The following is a 9,679-nucleotide window of genomic DNA, read 5'->3' as shown; positions in this document are numbered from 1 at the left end:
AGTTTGAAAGAAACTCTAAATGCCTAGGGTAGGCCGGGGCACTTTACGCCGTGCCCTTTTTTCAAAACAAATTATAATTGGAGCGCCGACAGTCATAATAGATTGATGCTGCTCCATAACAAATATTCTCAGAACTTTGTGAGCATCAGTCGAGCTTCGGTCTAGCATGTAGAAAGAATTACCTGTTTTCAACCAAGTTGAGTAAATTTTGTGTTGAACGTTTTGAAGCGTATTGTGAATAAATAATGCATAGTTAAGAAAGAACAAATGTATAAAAATTAACAGAATTTTATCCTCTTTTGAGAATTGTATTTGAATGACCTAAAGTTATTACACTTTTTTTTCACGTAAAAAAAAATCCAAACATCGCGACGGGGCATGTTTGCGCGTTGACGTCGGAGCACCTTTACGCACGTTCTTACTATTTCACTTAAACGTGCCCCTGATACTTTTTTCCCTCCAAATTGTTTCAAACCTTTTTAGTACTTTCCGGCTATTTAGTTTTGAAAATTACCATTTAATTTTTAATTAAGTTTCACATTCGTATCTTATAGCTTACAATCATATAGTGCTGTCTTCATGCCCCTTCAGCTTTAACTTTATACATCATTCAGTCTGCAATAAATTTTCTTTATTTTAACGTTGGTAAGACATTATGTTCAAAACACTAACAGAACCACGTTAGGTGTCAAAATAAATATGCGTAAACGTGCCCCGTGTCCGGGGCGCGTTTACGCAACCGACTTGGACTCAAAAATATTTTTTTTAATGGCTAAAAACGCAAACTGAGCAACGACTGAATATACTAATTTTGACTCCATTAACTGTTTCATAAAATTGTAGTGTTTGAAATTTCCTAAGTTAATACATAAAAATTAGAAAAATCATTGAAAATAATCCTCATAAACGTGCCCTGGTCTATCTTACACTTTATTTGCGGTCAACTCGCACTGTCATGGGAAAGCTTAGTACTCTCAACAAACATTTACGGAAAATGCTTGGTGAGGGCTATGAAACTATTCAATTTCGATCAGGCTATTTCTTGCCGCTTTTGTCTGATGACTTAACATCCATAAGCTCGCTTGTTTTTGCATTGAAAAAGGAACCCAAAAACTGAAACAAGTGCCATTAAACTCCTTATTCACATGAAGCAACACTCTGTACAAAAAATTTGTGTAATCTTACTCCATAAAATCGGTGGCAGCTTAGCTGCCTCCACTGCTCTGGAGTAACTTAACTGTTATATAACTGCTGGTGTAAAGTTCCACATCACGAATTAAGTATTCTTCTAAGCAGAATTTATTCGAGCAGCAGCTCCTCATCACTGTTAAAACTCAACCGAGTTGACTCTCAACTAGTTTACTCGTGTGTAGAGCAAACGCTTGGAAATGTCCTCTCGAGTATAATAAACAAAAAAGTTGATTACACTCGTCGGGACGAGAATGAGAATGGTAACGGCACAGTTGACTGACGTATGAAGGAGGACATGCGATTTCTTTACTTTTTTACCTGGTTACTGTTCGAAATAACCCCAGCCTGTTTGAAAGTTGTTTCAACTAAGTTGCCCAGTGTTGAAGGATACGTTTAGTTGAATCAACTTTTCGAAAAATTTGCCTGCTATCTAGTCGACTATTGTTTTTCGTTCTTTTCACACGAGTTAACTTATTTGAATTAACTTTTCTTTTCAAAAGAAAAGGGTACATTAATTTAAAAAAAACATGTCTCAAACCAATCTTCTAAGCCAAATATATCTCACACCAATCTTCTAAGCCAAATATATCCGAGCAGCTGCTCCACAGCGCTGTTAAAACTGAACCGAGTCGACTCAACTAGTTTACTAGTCTATAGAGCGAACGCTTGGCAATGTCTTTTTAGTTGATTCAACTCATCGGAATGAAAAAGATAGCGGCACATGTGCCGGGAGAGCAGTGGCGTAGCTAGGGAGGGGAGGAGGGGACGGTCAGTCCCGGGCGACAGTTTTTAGGGGGCGGCAATTTGACCCTTTTAATGTGAAAAATAATTCAGAGATTTTTTAAAAAATGATTTTAATGGCATATGAAAACTGGAGGCGAAAAAAAGTCTTTGTAGTGTAAGGTTTTGGTAGACTATGATCATAAAATTACTCTAGCCCTTGTGTACTAGGCCGAATCAACTTTTTTTGGAAATTCAGAATTTCATGTTTATAAAACGTTGCCTATATAGTCTCACATGCACCACAAAACATTTATCGACATATAAGCACTACAGTTGGTTTTCCTTTCCCTTTGTCTAAAGCTACAAACTGAGTGAGGTGACAGAAGAAAATCAAGGAGCCAAGGGTTTTTCCGCTTGTTTTTTTCTCTGTAGACTTTTAACTACCGGGTTGGAAACAATGAAATTTTCTAAGTTTTCGTAATAAAAGGATTTAACTATGTTTCCTGTAAACTTCCTTATCAAAATTAAAAAATGTGCGACGTAAAAGACACCCGATAGAAGTGAAACTTTTATTTTAACTCTTTTTTTAACATTCTGAACTGTCACTTCAAACGCACGTTTTCTTTCACGCAACGCTCTTACCTTTTCTGCGACTGACATATTCACAACGCTTTAAATTGCGTTTTTAGAGCCTTATTGTCAAAAAAATTCCTGGGAGAGTGCCCGAACCTTGTCTTTTCTCTTAACATCACCAAATGTAGCCTTAAAGGCATTTTCAGGTCTGCAATCTAGAAATATTTCCGAGGGTTAACGTTCACTCTTTCTTCCAAGATTTTAACTTTTAGCCTAACATTGAGTTTTTAAAAGATCAATACCAACAACTTTTTGACGGCAGTACTCGAATTGCGACTCTTCCTCTAACATGGTCAAAGATAAGCCTAAAATGCGTGTACAGTACTTAAATTTTGAAAAATTTCCCAGTGATCTCCTCAAACCCTCCATCATACCCAACCTCCCCCAAAATAGCATAAAGTTGCGTTTTTTCAAACTGCAACTTCAGAAAAATTTTAAGGTAGGGGATCCAAACCTCTACGCAGTCTCCAAATGTCGTCGTAGAAAGCTTTGAATTTCATTTTCCGAAATTTTCAAGGGAAGCCCACGAAAACTTTTTTTTTCCCTCAAAGATAGCCAAAATAGCTTGCAGCTTGCAGCTTCGAGAAAGATTTCGCAAGGGAAGCTTCCCTCTGCTCTCTATTTTTCCTTTCTTTTAAAATTATCAAATAAAGCCTCGTTTCTAAGATATCATTTTCAAAGTTTCCAGGGCATATCCGTCTGACTTCTCGACATTCGAGGTGACATTTGGTCATACCCTAACGACACGAAAGATAGCCTACAATTGCGTTTTTGAAACTTTACTATCGAAAAATTTCCAAAGAAAAAGGCCAAACCTTCTCCATTTTCTTATCGTCACCAAAGATAGCAGACAATTAATTTAAATTTAGAAAATACTTTTGGAGGAAACCCCAGTCTTTGTTGGCGTTAGGGGCAGCTCTAATAACGCCAACGAAGACGCCATACAATTCCGTTTTCACAGAAAAGTCGAAAAGAATTTCGGACCGCGCACTCAAATCTTCCCCATTTTCTTAACGTTTCCGGCGATAGCAATAAAGCTGCGGTTTTAACACTTCAGTTTCAAAAATTTTCTTTCACGAACTCCTGACTCTTTAACGTTAAAAAGAACACCTAAAACTGACTTAAGTTTTGAAAAACATTCTGCAGAGAACCCCAACCCTCTTTTCTATTAATGTTTCGAAAAATTGCCTAAAATTGGGATTTTTGACTTAAATTTTGAAATTTTTGGTAGAGCCCTCATTTGTTATTTTTCTTTTTAATTAAAAATATGGTTATAAATTAGTTTTCTTTCGTCAAAAAATATTTATTTAGTTTTATTTTAAATATTTTTGAACGTTTAATACATTGGTTATTTCTCAAAAAAAGAAAAAAAAAAGACGGTAAATTGAGAACCGCCTCGGGCGGCAGAAACCGTAGCTACGCCACTGGCCGCAGGTAACATGTCTTAAGACAATAATTCTTCTGTCACTCGCTGTAACATGTCACAATCAATGATCGTTCATTTTCCAACAAAATGGGCCACTCATCTGACATACTTTCCCCCCTTTCCGCAATAACAGGCTTCATAATCGTCGGATTTTGTCGAGATTCTGCTGACGACAAGCACTTTCTCCCGTGGCCTCAGAGCTCTCCGGATCTATCTCCAAGCGATTTTTTTATGGTGTTACCTCAAGAATAGTAAGCTCGCTTGCCCCCATGGGCCACGTGATTTTCAAGATTTGCACCAAAATATCATATTTGATTTTTCTAAGATTGATCGTGTCATGTTACAGTGAGTGAAACAAGAATTAGACTTGAGGCTTGATAGTTCGAACTTTTTCCAAAAGGAAAATTGTGCAGCTTCACTCTCTAGCAAATTCAGCATTGTTGCTGCATTGGTAATTTATTTGTTTCAATAAGGCTTCAAAACCCCGGAGGGAATTTCGATATATGTATGTATATAATAGGAATAGACTAGGGTGCCGTAAAAATTCCAATTCTTTAACGGGTGCCGCGAGTCCGAAAAATTTGAGAACCCCCGTTGTAACGGTATCATGCAACTCAAATTTTTCCCACTTCCTGCGATTGGATTCTTTTGAAATTTGGCACGCGACCTGAGACCCGATAACAATGCAATATTCCATAATTAAATTAATTAATTAACTATTAATCGTTAGTTTATTCCAATTTTAATCAATATTTTGGTCTTAATTCCAACAATGTGAAAAAGAAAATTTTTTAAAAAATATATTAGAAAATGCTCGTAAAAATTATTTAAAAATATCTATAAAAACCTTCGATTTTTCTGCATTAGATAAAATTTGTTCCATTGTTCCAAGGTAATTAGAACTTAAGTTATAATTGTTTTTAACTAATTTCATGCCAAAATTTAGGTGAGCCTCCAATTAGCTAACCAGGCTTCTTTGCTGATCAGGCCATTGTTGAACAATACTTTAACTGAAATGTATCTCAAATTTTTAAAGTAATGTAAATATGATTTCCGCACACATACATCGATGACTGAGATGTATTAATCAATCACTCGACCGGCAATTTATCAACGCAGTTGAATGTTTTTAGAGCTCGGCTATTACACTTTAAGGAATATAATTATCCTTTTTGGAGTTCAAGAAACCGCATTTCAAATGTGCCCGAGACCTTTAGTCACTTTTTTTTGAGTGGGGGGGGGGGGGGGGACAAATTTCATGAATATAAAATATTTTGAAATTTTGAATTACGTTGAAAAAATATTTTTTCGTAAAACAAGTTTAACTAAACAGGAAAAAAAAAGTTTGAAAAACTAGAAAAAAAAAGTAAAAAATAATCTTTGGATGATAGTAATTGATCTAACACTTAATTTTAATGTAATACAACAACGCGTGGGGGGTTTCTTATCAGTTGACTTGAATTTTTTTGTTGTCCATGCAAAAATGTAAATAGACAGCACCCCAAGGTTTTTTTTATTACATTAAAATTAAGTGTTTGTCAATTACTATCATCTAAAGATTATTTTTTACTTTTTAGTTCATTTTGCAGCAAAAGCGTGTTTTTTTTTTCTTTTTTAAGTTTTCCCTTAATTACCTTACCAAGAGTAAGTATAATTTTTTTTTTCAGAATTTTTCAAAGCATTTTTTTCTTTAAATTGTGATCTGGTACTATCTGGTTTTTGAAGAATCAATCATATATGAAATAATTATCCTATTAAGAATTCAATATGATGAAAGTGCCAGAAAAAAATTAAAATTAAAAAAAAAAAAATTAAAAAACACACACACATACACACACGAGATAATTATAGTTATGGAAAATTAGTATGATATAAGTTGCCAGAAACATAAGCCAGTAATCTTAATTTATTTCATGCGAAAAGTTTAATCACAAAATCAAATGTCGGTGTATGCGTTTGCACAATGCAACGCAAAGTGGTCAAAAAGAAAAGAGAGGAAAAAAAAAAAAGAAAAAAAAATCGAATATTGTTATAGATGTTGTTTTTTTCGACATTGTGCCCCTCGGAATTCAATTTTCGACAGTATTGAAAATATAGAAAAAAAAAATCTATATATGTGATTTTAATTTAAGATTTTTCACCTACAGCGACTAATCGATGCAAAGTTTATTTATTTATTTCATTCAGTTCCTTTTTTGGGGAGGAGGGGGGTATGGAGTCTGATCAGAAAATGTATCTTTTAACGTCGCGAGAAAAATATCTTGCAAGCAGAGTAATTTTTATATTTTTAATAAGTTTTAGTAAGCGATTTTACAAAAATTTAAACTACTAGCTATAATGGAGGCGACAATATTTGTATCGATCAAAAAAGAGCAAAAAAAGTGTTCCAAAGCTTTTCCTTACTCTGCAATTTTTTAAATACAGAACGCGATTGATGAACGATTAATTTAAATTTCAAATGCTTCCGAAAACGATACTTTCGTCTTTCCCGCTCTCAATACGATTCAGTGACGTCAAGCGAGGGTCACCTAAATCTGTTTCGCAGTTTCATGCTGCCATCTACGGGTAAAAAGAACGAACAAAAGTGTGTTCTAGAATAATTATCCTGAATTTCCGATGAACACAATGGGAAAAATTATTTTTTCCAAAATGATCTACTTAAACTCAAACGTATATAGATAGATATATATCAAGAACTTCAGAGAGACAGATTCAGATCAATTTTTGATAAACACGATGGGGAAGAATTTTTCACATGGTATGTGATTATTTATGAGCATGGTTAAAATTTTTTTTAAAAATGGTATTGTTGTTGAATTGTAATGTTGTAGTTCTAGTTCAGGCTTGGAGTCAATTACAAGGGAATGTAATCGATTACGATTATGATTACGGGCACAATAAAAGGGGGATTACAATTACGATTACGATTATAATCCTCTGGCAAAACGTAATTACGATTACAGCAACTATCCGATTATGTAGAAAATGTAATCGATTACGATTATAATATGCCGATTATGATTTGGATTACGATTACAGACTTACATTATAATGTATATATGCCACTCATTTGCATCAACAACGTGATAGTTGAAAATTATGATTTTTGATTTAATATTAAAGAGATAATTGCAACTACCGTGTAGTAGTAACTTAAAGATTATTTATTTTGTATTATTGCGCTGTTGCAGGGAAAGAGCAATATATGAAAGATTTTAAAAAAATCTAGAAAATTCAAATTGCGTACATTACACAATGCTACAATGACTGTACAGGTATAGGCACACTCTTATTCAAATAAATACACAGTGCATATTGTTTTTGACTCCGCTGTTCATTATTATTTTGCCATTGCAGTAGTTCTGCCTTAGCCATGGCTTAAGGGCAATGACTTACTGCTACATTGCTAAACATTTTATAGCTTATTTCTGAAAATTGTGTGGTATATTTCAGCATTGTATTCTCAATTATTTAGTATATTATCAGTTAATTTAATAAGCAGCTATTTAAAAAAAAAAAGAACCTCGTATGGGTCTTTATGCAGAAAAACTGCAACGTAATAAAATACGCAGAAACTGTAACTAAAAAATACGGAACCAAACAATTGAACATTTAAAAAAAAAAAAGGAATTAAATGCATTGAAATGTTTTAATACTTCAAAGATGTCTGTTTCTTTTCCCCTCATTCTTTGAGAAGTGAAAAAATTTCCAGCAATGCTAAACAATCGTTGAACTGGAGCAGATGACGCAGAGGTGAAAAAATACTTGGGTAGTATTATTTTTAGCAAAAGGATACTTATGAGTGTTAGACCCATACAACTCTTACAGGATCAGTTTTATGATCATTTGATAAGCTATTTGCATATGCTTTGATTTCATTTTTGAATCACTCACGTACTATATAAATTGCACTTTTACAAGAGCTAAAAGGTTTCAACTTAACACACATAAAAAATAAGATTGGACATAACATGTTTTGCTATGATTTCCACTTTTTTTGTCATACAGCGTTTTTTTTTTTTTTGCATAAATGAGTATTTTATAATGATATTTATACATCACAGTTTTAATGCAACAGTGAAGTGCAATTTTTCTCACTTTAAAAATATAGCTTAAAAGATAATTAAAGTTCAAAATTTGTGTTAATTCCTTGATTTAAAAACACGAAAACAAATTTTATAAAATCTGTCAATGCAAAATATTCACTTTCATACATGCTCATTAATTAGAGATAATATCAGTTGTAAACATATAAACATACATTTAAGATGAAACTATGCGAGGATCTTATTCACCATTGTTTAGATTAGATGTCATGTAGCAAAAAATAAATGCAATACGTGTAAAGGCAACAATACTTAAAGAATCACTGAAACACAAATGCGAATTCGGTTATCTTTTGACAAAATCTTTTTTTCAGGCATTCGCTATTTTCTCATGAAAGTAGTAAAAAAAACCAAAAGCTTTTTGTTGCACAAAACTTAGTTGTACTTTTGATATCATTGTAATTTTTTGCTAAAATACGATTTTGAGGCGGCAATGTGCTTCGCTTGATTGCCTAACATTGACAGATGAAAGGGAAACTGATGAATGACCAATTGTAAGGATTTGGGAAGACGTTTCCAAGAAGCCCTGAAATGCAAAATTGGGGCAGGGTACTAATTGTACTAAACACTTAAGATGGGACTCGATTTATGACTCTCGTTTGCAAACAGGGACGAGTGGGGACGAGCACGGAATAGTAGTTTAAAGAAAGAAGCTGTTTTCAATGTTACTATTGAACTATGTTATCTTTCGATACATAAATAAAAGGGAGGCTTAAACGTTTTCTCTTTTAGAAAGTCAAGATTACACGATTACAAAGGGGAAATTACGGATTAATTTGCTTAGATTACAGTTACGATTATGCATAAAAATCCTGATTATGATTTCGATTACGATTACGGCAGTATCTCATCGACGGATTACGATTATGATTATGATTACACAAAAACGTAATCGATTACTCAGATTACGATTACGTAATCGACGATTACTTCAAGCCTGTTCTAGTTCATGTAAAAATTTTATTCTCACAGTTTAAAATATCCAGGGTAAGGAGCGCGGGAGCAGAGGTACAAGAATTAAATTATCAATTGTCAACCTGAGCAACAACAGGTAGCGAAGGGGGCTGTCGAGCGGAGGTGGATCACCCTAGTTTACCTTATGTTTTGAAATAAATTGGAACACAGTCGAGTCTCAACTTACGCGAGGAATGTGTTCCGCAAACAAATACTGTTTGACCGCGGATTGTATGTAATTTGGCAATCTGCCAAGTAAAGACTATTCCATCTGAATTAATCTAGCAGGGGAGAAGGAAAAATGACGATGGGATTTGGATGCACGCTTTTTATAATGTAACTAGTGCCTTATTCATTTATTGCATTCTCTAAAATAAAATAAGGGAAAACAAAAATAGTTACCATGGAAACAACAAAAAGAAAAGAAAATATTTTCATTTCGTTCAGGAACGTAAAAGCAAAATGGTAAGATCAAATCTTTGTTGTGAATAAATAAATCAATTAATTTTTGCCGTGAAAATATAGACCGAATATACTTTAGATTTATAAAATGTTGCTGTGAGCAAATTTTCATTTTTACAAAACAAAAACTAAATAATAGAGAGGCAAAAGTGCACATCTGTAGCAAATCAACTAACACCCCTAT

The sequence above is a fragment of the Uloborus diversus genome, chromosome 7 (genome assembly GCF_026930045.1).
Source record: "Uloborus diversus isolate 005 chromosome 7, Udiv.v.3.1, whole genome shotgun sequence".
Lineage (NCBI taxonomy): Eukaryota > Metazoa > Arthropoda > Arachnida > Araneae > Uloboridae > Uloborus > Uloborus diversus.
The sequence above is the reverse complement of the archived record's forward strand: the minus strand, read 5'-3'. Positions refer to the sequence as shown.